This window comes from Cornus florida, unplaced genomic scaffold, assembly GCF_030987335.1.
Source record: "Cornus florida cultivar Cherokee Brave unplaced genomic scaffold, ASM3098733v1 CherokeeBrave_3.0.0_Hap2_Chr04, whole genome shotgun sequence".
In the NCBI taxonomy this organism is placed as follows: domain Eukaryota; kingdom Viridiplantae; phylum Streptophyta; class Magnoliopsida; order Cornales; family Cornaceae; genus Cornus; species Cornus florida.
In genome coordinates this window covers 67286879-67296418 of record NW_026775574.1, presented here as the reverse complement: position 1 = coordinate 67296418, position 9540 = coordinate 67286879, and positions in this window count along the sequence as shown.

Sequence of the window (9540 nt, the reverse complement as noted above, 5' to 3'; positions counted from 1 at the left end):
CCAAAGTATCATTGGGATGAATGTGATGATATAGGATTGTGTGTTTTCTGGGTGGTGTTTGGTTGCGATCCATTTTGAGCAAGTGTTGTGTCACGTGTATGTGTGCCCTCGCAATGCCAGGCTCAACAATCATTTCCTTTTTTTAAAAAAATTTAAATTTAAATTTAAATTTTTTAATACTCTATGATTGTTGCGGCTAAGCTTTTAGTTTTTCTTTCTTTATTCTATTTTCCAAATATATATATATATATATATATTATCTAGTGGCGCCGTGTTTGGCCATTTGATTTTTTTAAGGACAAAAAGTTATCACGTGGATGAATCGCTATTTCTTACACGCACACACACTTAATGCGTGTGGTCACCCACCATGGAAATGTTCTGAGAACAAAGATCTCCATTATTTTTAAGCTTAGTGATTAAATTAATGATTAAATTACGATTTTAATCCTCTAATTTTCTTCCTCGATTGGTCGAAATTCTTCCATGCCTACGCCCATCTGACGGTGCACAGAAGGCCACGTAAGGTGTCTTGATGGTGACGTGGCAGCGGCCGGCATCTAAAACCAATTGAATAACAATAATTAAAGATTAAAAAATATGATTAGAAAAAAATTGAAAGCCTAATGAGATGGTACTTTGGGGAGTCCTTTAACCCTTTATTCTTGGTGTCTATATCAGCTCTTCTCGTCGTGTTGGGTGTAATTTTAGTGTCTCACGCATGGCTGCTTAATTTAATCATTTTTTAATTTAGGTTTGTTTGGTAAGTATGATTATAGGTTGGTGGGATACCAAACACTTGCCTTTTTCTCTCTCTCTCTCCTCCTTTTTATCATCAAAATTTCTCTCTCTAGCCAACTTTGTCCCTTATTATTCCTCCCGGGTTTCAAAAAAAAAATGTCTCAAATTGTGATTCAATATTTATTACTTTAATCTCTTTAAAATTTGGTGCGTTTGTTCAATGACATATTTAATGTTTTCTTTCTATAAGACGATAAAATCTTATTACTGATTTTTTACACTCAAAACGAGTTTAGCCGAAATTTAAATAGTAAACGCTGAACAATTTACTTGTGTGTAAATTGTCCGAATTTAAAAAAATGCAGCATAATTTACCCATTATTATTTAGTTATTTTATTTTACAATGCTTATAGGTTGTTTAATTGGTATATGTATTTTTATTACAAAAAATAGAAAATATTATGTGAAGGAAGTTATACCTTTTGCTATTTAATTGATTACTATTAAAATAAAAAAAACAAGAATGATATTATTATAAGCCTAATTTATGGGTGTTTCTTTATTTTGGTTTGTTGGGTCTTGGTGTTAGATGTTCTTAGTTCCATGTTTGGTTGCGTAATCAGTGCTCTGTTTTGAGCTTGGGTTTCGGCCTTCTTTGTGGCCTGGACTTGGTTTTGTGTATCCCTAATTTATGAGAAGATATTCAATGTGCTCTGTGCACCGGACACATCAAATTTGTTTCTGTGCGTGCACGACAGAGGAGAATATAGACGGTTGTGATAACCCGGTGCACTGGGCACATTAAATACCTTCTCCTAATTTATAGGTTTGTGTAATTTGAATGCGATAGTCTAATTGGCAAAGACTCTCACATCGGATTGGGAGCTCAAATTTCCTTGAAACTATTCTCACAATTTTTTTTGATAATTGCTTGGTATATTTGGGACAGATAAACTATATGTGCCTGGTGGTGGATCAGACAAAATAAAATAAAAATTTTACATTTTTTTTTTCTTTCCATGTATACAATTTTAATCATTATTACTTGCCCAAAAAAATAAAAATAAAATATTATAAAAGAAACAGGATGTGACAAAAATGAAGGAGATTTTTTTAAAAAAATAAATAAATTTGGTGCAACAAATTTCTTTTTCTATCTCTTTTTAAATAGCTGAATTGTTAATTTTTTTATTTAAAAAAGTTAAAAAGTTTCGAATTTAAAAACTCAAAAGTCCTATCTCTATGAATCTCTATTTGTGTATGGTTTGAACGGACATTTTGAAATTATTATCAATGAATTATTCCATACTTTTGTTGAAAATAGAGTTTCAAATTGTCTCACTTCAGCACTTTTTGTTGAACTAATTATTAATATATATTTCTTCAATGTTCTAAGTTTAGGTGCTCAAATTTTTGGGGCTGTCGATATCTTTCTTTCTTATTTTTTTTTTATTATATATATTTATTTATTTATTATTATTTTTAATTTTTGTGTAGCTTGAATATGATTTCTTAAATATTTTAACCACTTTATTCAAACTTTTATTGACATTAAAAATTCTTCCGATGTACGTGTATGTATGGTCCTTTTGTTTTGTAGTGCATTTTTGGATAAACAATATCTATTTGTCAAACATAGAAATGTTTCTTTTTCTAATGGTTTAATATTATAATTATTTTGTTTCCCAATGTTCCACATTTGGGGCTTGAAATAATAATCAAACAAAAGAAAGCTTGTTTAGGGTCAAACGAATAGTTTAGGAATAGCAATGGTGTGAAAACACAACCACCGGGACCATAAGGTTACATATAAATTATTCCTATATAATATATTATATACATGTGTGTGAATATATATATATAACACGCTCACGCTATATAATCAGGAATTTTAGGGTCATAAAACTTATTAGCATGTGACCTTACATGGCTGGTTTGAATTGCAAAAAGTCCAAACACACAGACTGACATATATATATATATATATAAATATATATTTGTATTTTTAATTTTGGGAGACGGCTCAACAATCAGTCAATTACTTAACCATTACAGTAGTTATTTTTATGTTATGTTTGATTGGGGGAAAGGGTTGACGATTATAAGTTAATTTTTTTTTTTTTTACCTTGGAGAATGGGTAACAGGTTACTTTGTAATTTTTCTATCAACACAAAATTAAGAGAAGATGAGAGAGAAAGAATCGATAATTATCACAAATATGTAATTCACATTTAAACATTTCAAAAAATTTGGAATAAATATGTAATTTTTATAATTTTATATAATGATATATTAATAAAAAGAATATAAAAACTCTGTTTTCTTTCATTCCAAACAAACAAAAGAAAAGGGTTATTACATTTATTCTTTTTAATATCTATTTTATCCAACCAAACAAAAAGTAAGAAAAACATATTTTCTTTCCGAAGGATGTCTCGTCCATCTATTTCTCTCTCATTTTCATTTATTTTTTTATATCTATTTCATTTAACCAAACAAAAAGTGAGGAAGATATATTTCCTTTCACAAAGATGTCCACGTGCATCCATTTCTCTCTTCTTTCCGTTCATTTTTTTATCCCTTCAAACAAAGAGTATAACTATTATAAAAACCTACAAATTTTTTTATTTGGATTTTATGAATTTTGATAGTTATCTTAATTTAATCATTAAAAACTTATTTACTACTATTTTTTAAATAACTTTCTTTGTATTTTCTTTACTATTAGCCTATACAAGTGGTAGCTATAGCATTCATTATTCATGAATAACATATCAATCTCTTTTTGTCTAAATTTTTTGTATATGAAATCATTCATTATGAGAATTTTCCGATAATCGATGTAATATTAAATTATGAAGTGTTCTAGAAAATCTAATGCCATTATAAACAAAAATATATATAATTTAAGAAATAATAATAAAAATATATTCCATTTTGATACAAGTATGTGGTTATTGATAGAATACCTGCCATCTACCAACCTATTAGTCCCTACAGGAGGAGTCAATTATAACTTTGGTGTCAAAATATAATAATAAAATGTTGGATCCACAAATATGAGTCCAAGTTTTCCAACTTTTCTTGTTAATAATTTGCTTCATGCTTAGAGGCCACCGAGTTAAATTGTGAGTAAGAAACGTCATCATTGATTTACTTGATTACAAATGCTTCACAAGTATACAGTTAATTAGAGAGAGAGAGAAATGCTATTATTACTTCCGTACTCTCAGGTTAATTAAATTCTTGAGACAATTTCCCCTAATTAAAAAGGTTAAAGTATAAAAATTGAGGGAAAAAAAAAAATGAAAAAAAATTATATACCAAATGAGCAAATATTTTCTAGTGTTCAAGAAATCTCTTTATATTTTTTAAGTTGAGCAAATAATGATATTTTGTCAATGTGAAGACTAGAGTATCCAAACCAGAATTTTGGAATTTTTATTAAAAAAAAATTATCAAAATTGATCGTCAACACTTATTAGAAAGCAATTTGCACATATTTTTAAATGTTAAGAATTTATATAAACATACTAAATAGGAGAGTATTTTTTTTTTAATGCATCTTTTTATATTTTATGTTCTTTCACTTTAAACATAATAAAAAAAGGTGGGAAAATCTATTGAAGAAAATTCCAATGTTAAGAGGATCAGGTTACTGTGAAAATCAACAGAAAAAATTACAAAAATACAAGTAAAAATACATATTTATGTTAGGAGTGCACACGGTCCAATTTGGTATAGTTTCTATAAATCGGAATCAGAACCAGAATCAGAACCATAACTATTGGGATATAGAACCGGAACTGAATTGAACCGGTTCCATGGTTCTGGTTTGGGTTTGATTCCCGTCTCGTTCCCTTTTTTTATTTTTATTTTTTTAGTAATACCTTGGGCCACATTTACAACAAAACAAGTATCACTACCAACCAAATGAATATTCAACTGTTTTATTCATCCCAATTTCTTCTCTGTAAATATAGGCATATATATTAGTAATTATAAAATTAAAAAATAATATATATAATTATTAGTATGGTTCCAGTTTCTAACCGTTCTAAAAATTTGAAATAGAAAACAGAACTGTTAAGCGTCGGTTCCAATTCCTAACGATTCCACCGATTCTTTGTGCACCCTTAATTTATGTGATTCACTCAAAACTTAAACTACTTCCGCGCAGGGTGGAACCAACTAAGGCCTAGGGGACACCCCCAAGCTGGTTCCTTATCCTATATATACTACTCACATTCAATTTTTTTTTTTTTTCAAAGTTATCTCATTTTTCTTTCCTTTCTTATTTTATTCCTTTCTTTCCCCTTTTCCTAAAATTTATTCTTATTGCACTCATGTGTATTGTGTAATGATGTATGTGCAATAACAATTTTTTTTTTCTCTCTTCTTCTTTAAATTTATTCCTATAATTTTATGAACTTAAAATCCATATTTATAAAAATTTATTCCATTTCTACATACCAAATACAACATAAGGGTATTTTAGAATTTTAATAAAAATAAAAAATTTGAGCAAAATTGCCGTTAACAAATATTAGGGAGCAATCTGTATATATTTTCAAATGTTAAGAATTTATATACACATATTAAATAGGAGTGTTAAAAAATACATATTTATGGGATTCACTCAAAACTTAAACTACTTCCACCGTTCCACAAGGAGTCATAAGGCTTATAAAATTTTTTAGTCTTCTAAAAATCTCACATTCTAATTTCATTTTCTTCTAATTTCGTTGATTTCCATTATTTTGCATTCTTTTTCTTCAAACACTCTTATTTTTTCCTTCACAGTTATCTCATTTTTTTAATTTTCTTCTTTTCTTTTCCCTCTTCTTAAAATTTCTTTTTCTTGCACTCATGTAGGATGATGTATGTGCAATAACATTTTTTTCTCTCTTCTTTTTTAAATTTATTCCCATAATTCTTTTCCGCAATTTTATTTTATTTTATTCTTCGTGTCATTTGCACGAAGTCGCATGCATTTCACTGTATAATTAATGAATAGCAAAGCGAAATTATAATTAATGAATGACATAACAATTGTAAAAATACAATATGGAGAGAGCTGCATGCCAGAAATAGTGTAGTAAATCTTTTTATTGCAAAAATAGGATTTGATGGTAAATCTTTTCCTTTGGCGAAATATATATATATATATATAATTAGAAAGTTAGGAGTGCCAATGCTCAACAGTAGAAACCTTCAATTAGCTCTAAGAATAACAGGGAGTAACTCAAATCACTGACTATGAAGGCATTGGGGATAAAAAAATATTTATGAGTGAAATATTTTCATAATACACGCAAACATTTAGCAAATAAATTATATGATTCAATTAAAAAAAAAACGAATATTATTTGTTAAGTTTGAAACTTGTCCAAGCGATGAAACTTTTTGATAAAATCAAAACGATAAATACTACCTAATATTTTGTGATTGTCACGTGTTATAAAATTTCTTTATCCTATCATCATTTATTAGGTAACGGTAATGATCTTCTCGTGTTGTTAAATTAATAGTAATTAAATAAGAAATTTTATCATCACATGTTTATACACAAACCATGCCATTATAGTAAACACAAAAGATTTTATGGTCACATGTTAATAATTACTTGCATTTATCATGCACATAGTTTTGTCCGCCCTATTTTATTCATTAAATCACTAATTATACCTATGTACAATGTTCTGTAGAACATGCTAATATAAATCTTATTTTAATCTTCATTTAATATGAAACGTAATAATTGCAAGATTGTACAATGGGTTTTCACTCCTTAATTTTTATCATCCGTACCTAAAAATAATTTCACGATTTTTTTTTTTTTTTTTTTTTTTAAGTATGTGTATGAACTTCACAACACACGTACCATTTAAGTCAGGAGTGCGGTTCGAAAGCGAGACCTCAAAAACTTACCTCCCGAATTTCTGCCAACGCCGCTATGTCCCTGGGGCAGTAATATCACGATCTTTATGGTTCCTTTACAAACCATCCGATTTTTTTTTTTTGGTGTCAACTCTAAATTATTTATTATGATTGAATAAATTATATACGGGTAGATCACTCAAAATTTATTATTTTGATTATTTTTTAGAATTGTAGCTCATGTGTTCAATGACACCCTTGCGTTTTTTTTCCCATTAAACCTATTGATCAAATTTTATAAAATAACAATTTTGTCCTTGACGGATATAAAATGCAATATAAGTCACATACATGAGAATGGGAGCAAGAGCGCGTGGAGCATGAGAGCGGGAGTGCATACAGAACTTAAGAGCCACACCTGTTGAAAAGAATTATTGTATATCAAATTTTTTGGCACTATAATAAATAAGGTAAAGTACACTTCCCTCTCTTAAGGTTTGTTGAATAAATTACCATTTAGCGTTTATTATTTTAACATTCCTTAAAATTTGGTGCATGTGCTCAAAAACGCCCATAACCTTTTTTTTTTTTTTAACAAACCTGTTAACTAAATTTTATAAAATGACAATTTTACCCTCACCTGATATAAAATACAATATCATACATTATTATAATGTAAGAACATTATTAACTTTTAACATTCAAAAGTCATTTTTTAGCAATCGACGAATCGATTTAGAAATATTTTATTCAAAGTTTGGAGGAAGTTAATATAATTTATCCTAATAAATATATAATGCTATAAATTATACTGAAAAAATGCCGAAAATACTAATTCAATTAATAATTCGAATCTCTTTGACTTAGTACCCCCAATGCATAGGGATTGTAACATTTGAACTAGTAGTCCACTAACCAACAAAGGAGTAGATGAACTTGTATATGCTTTACGTGTTCACATATAACAATATAGACATGGCACAGCTAAAGTCAAAAAAGGGTATATTAAGTTTCTAATGATTCGAAAACAAACAATTGTATAGGACAAGCATGCAAGCTACAAAATACTTATTCGTTACTACAAGAGGAAGAACTATCCAACAATATTAATCAACCTAAAATAAATATACACACACATATATTTATATCATGATTCGCAGTACTAATTTATATGCAGTACATCAATTTGTTCATAACATATTTTCAAGAGTTTGATACCGTTACATATTTTTATAAACCGATTTGATAGACTTATAATGATATTTATCCGAATCTATTATACTGTGACTACGATTAATACTGTTATCGAAACTGTGACGGCGAAATATGATTTATACACACAATAGAAGTGAGAAATTTTATATTCCCTCCATTCCAAAAAAAAAAATAAAAATAAAAAAAATTGTCTATTTTTGAAAATCTAACTTTTTAAGAGGATGACTTTTTTTTTATAAAAAAAATATCTATTTTGTAAATTATTTTTCTCAAATTTTATAGATTTTAATTTTAAGATTCAAGATTATAATTTTATGCAATTGTACATATCCTGATTCAATTGCAGGACTCTAATTAATGTAATCAAACACAACGTAAATATATTTTTAATCATTATTATTGTTTGGGTAAAAGGCTTGTGATTAAGAGCTTTGACAGTGTGTGTCCAGCTGTCTCAGACAACGTGGCAAAGGTTCTCTTATTTATCCCTCCTCACAACTGACACGTGTCACAAAAGCCATTAAGGGTATTACACGTAGGACAATTTTATTGGTCCACGAAAGAGAACCGGTGCGCTGACGTGGGATGTCTCCGTCATAGGCTCATAGCTCTCCCCAGAGGGCACCAAAAAAAGAAAAATGAAGTGGGTAGTGTAGTGATGGCCTAATCAGTTCGTGACACGCCTTGATTAAAGTGCCCTTACAAATATACCCCCACTTTATCCCTAAATTACCATACTACCATCGTGATCTTATCACCACCCCAATACCAACTATACCCTCAGATTTTTATCTTAATTACATTAATTAACAAAATTCTAATTCCTTGTCCAGCTTTATACTACTACAAGTAGTAGCACTTTGTTTGACAAAAACAGATCATAAAATCTAAAAGAGACAAAGCTCTTACCACTAGGGTTAGGGGGTGTTGGTTGCAACCACATTTTGTACTGTAAAGGTTATTATATCATTGCCCTTGCCTAGTGAGATGACATACCACCCACAAAAGATGAATTATTGCATTTTTTGGCGGGTAAATGTAGTACTAAATTACTAATTAATATTCGAATAAATGTGTTCTGGTTTGGAGTTAGTGTGCTGTAAGCCCTGTAACCAAACAACATTTTGGGTTCCAGACCAGAGCAATAAACATAATAACACCTTGAGGGGTTTCTGTCATGGGTCCCCCCGTTCATCACCTACTCATGGACTTCCTTTTTAACTCATGCCATTTCTTGAAAATTTAGGCATCCACCGTCATTAAGGGATCTTATGTTGGAGGACTAATGAGTCACTGTTTTTTAAAGGAGATATTTATTTTAGGACAGTAGAAGTATATAAATTTTTTAAAATAATATTTAAATTTATTCATTTAATGTAATGGATAAATTCAAATTTTATCAATATTCATTGCATCAACTCTTTCGATTATGTAAATAGGTTTGAAAATTGGGCTTACTAATTGAATTTATTATTTATTATTATTATTATTACTATTGCTAGTACTACTACTAAGTTGTAGCAAATGACTTATTTTGAGAAGTAAATAAAATTGAGTTTCAAAATAATAATATGGTGACTCTCAAAATAAATGATAAAATACACTGACGTCCTTTTGATATTTGGACAAATTACACACGAGAAGACCGGTCAACATTTATTATTTTAACCTTACCTAAGCTCGTTCGTTAACTGTTGAAACA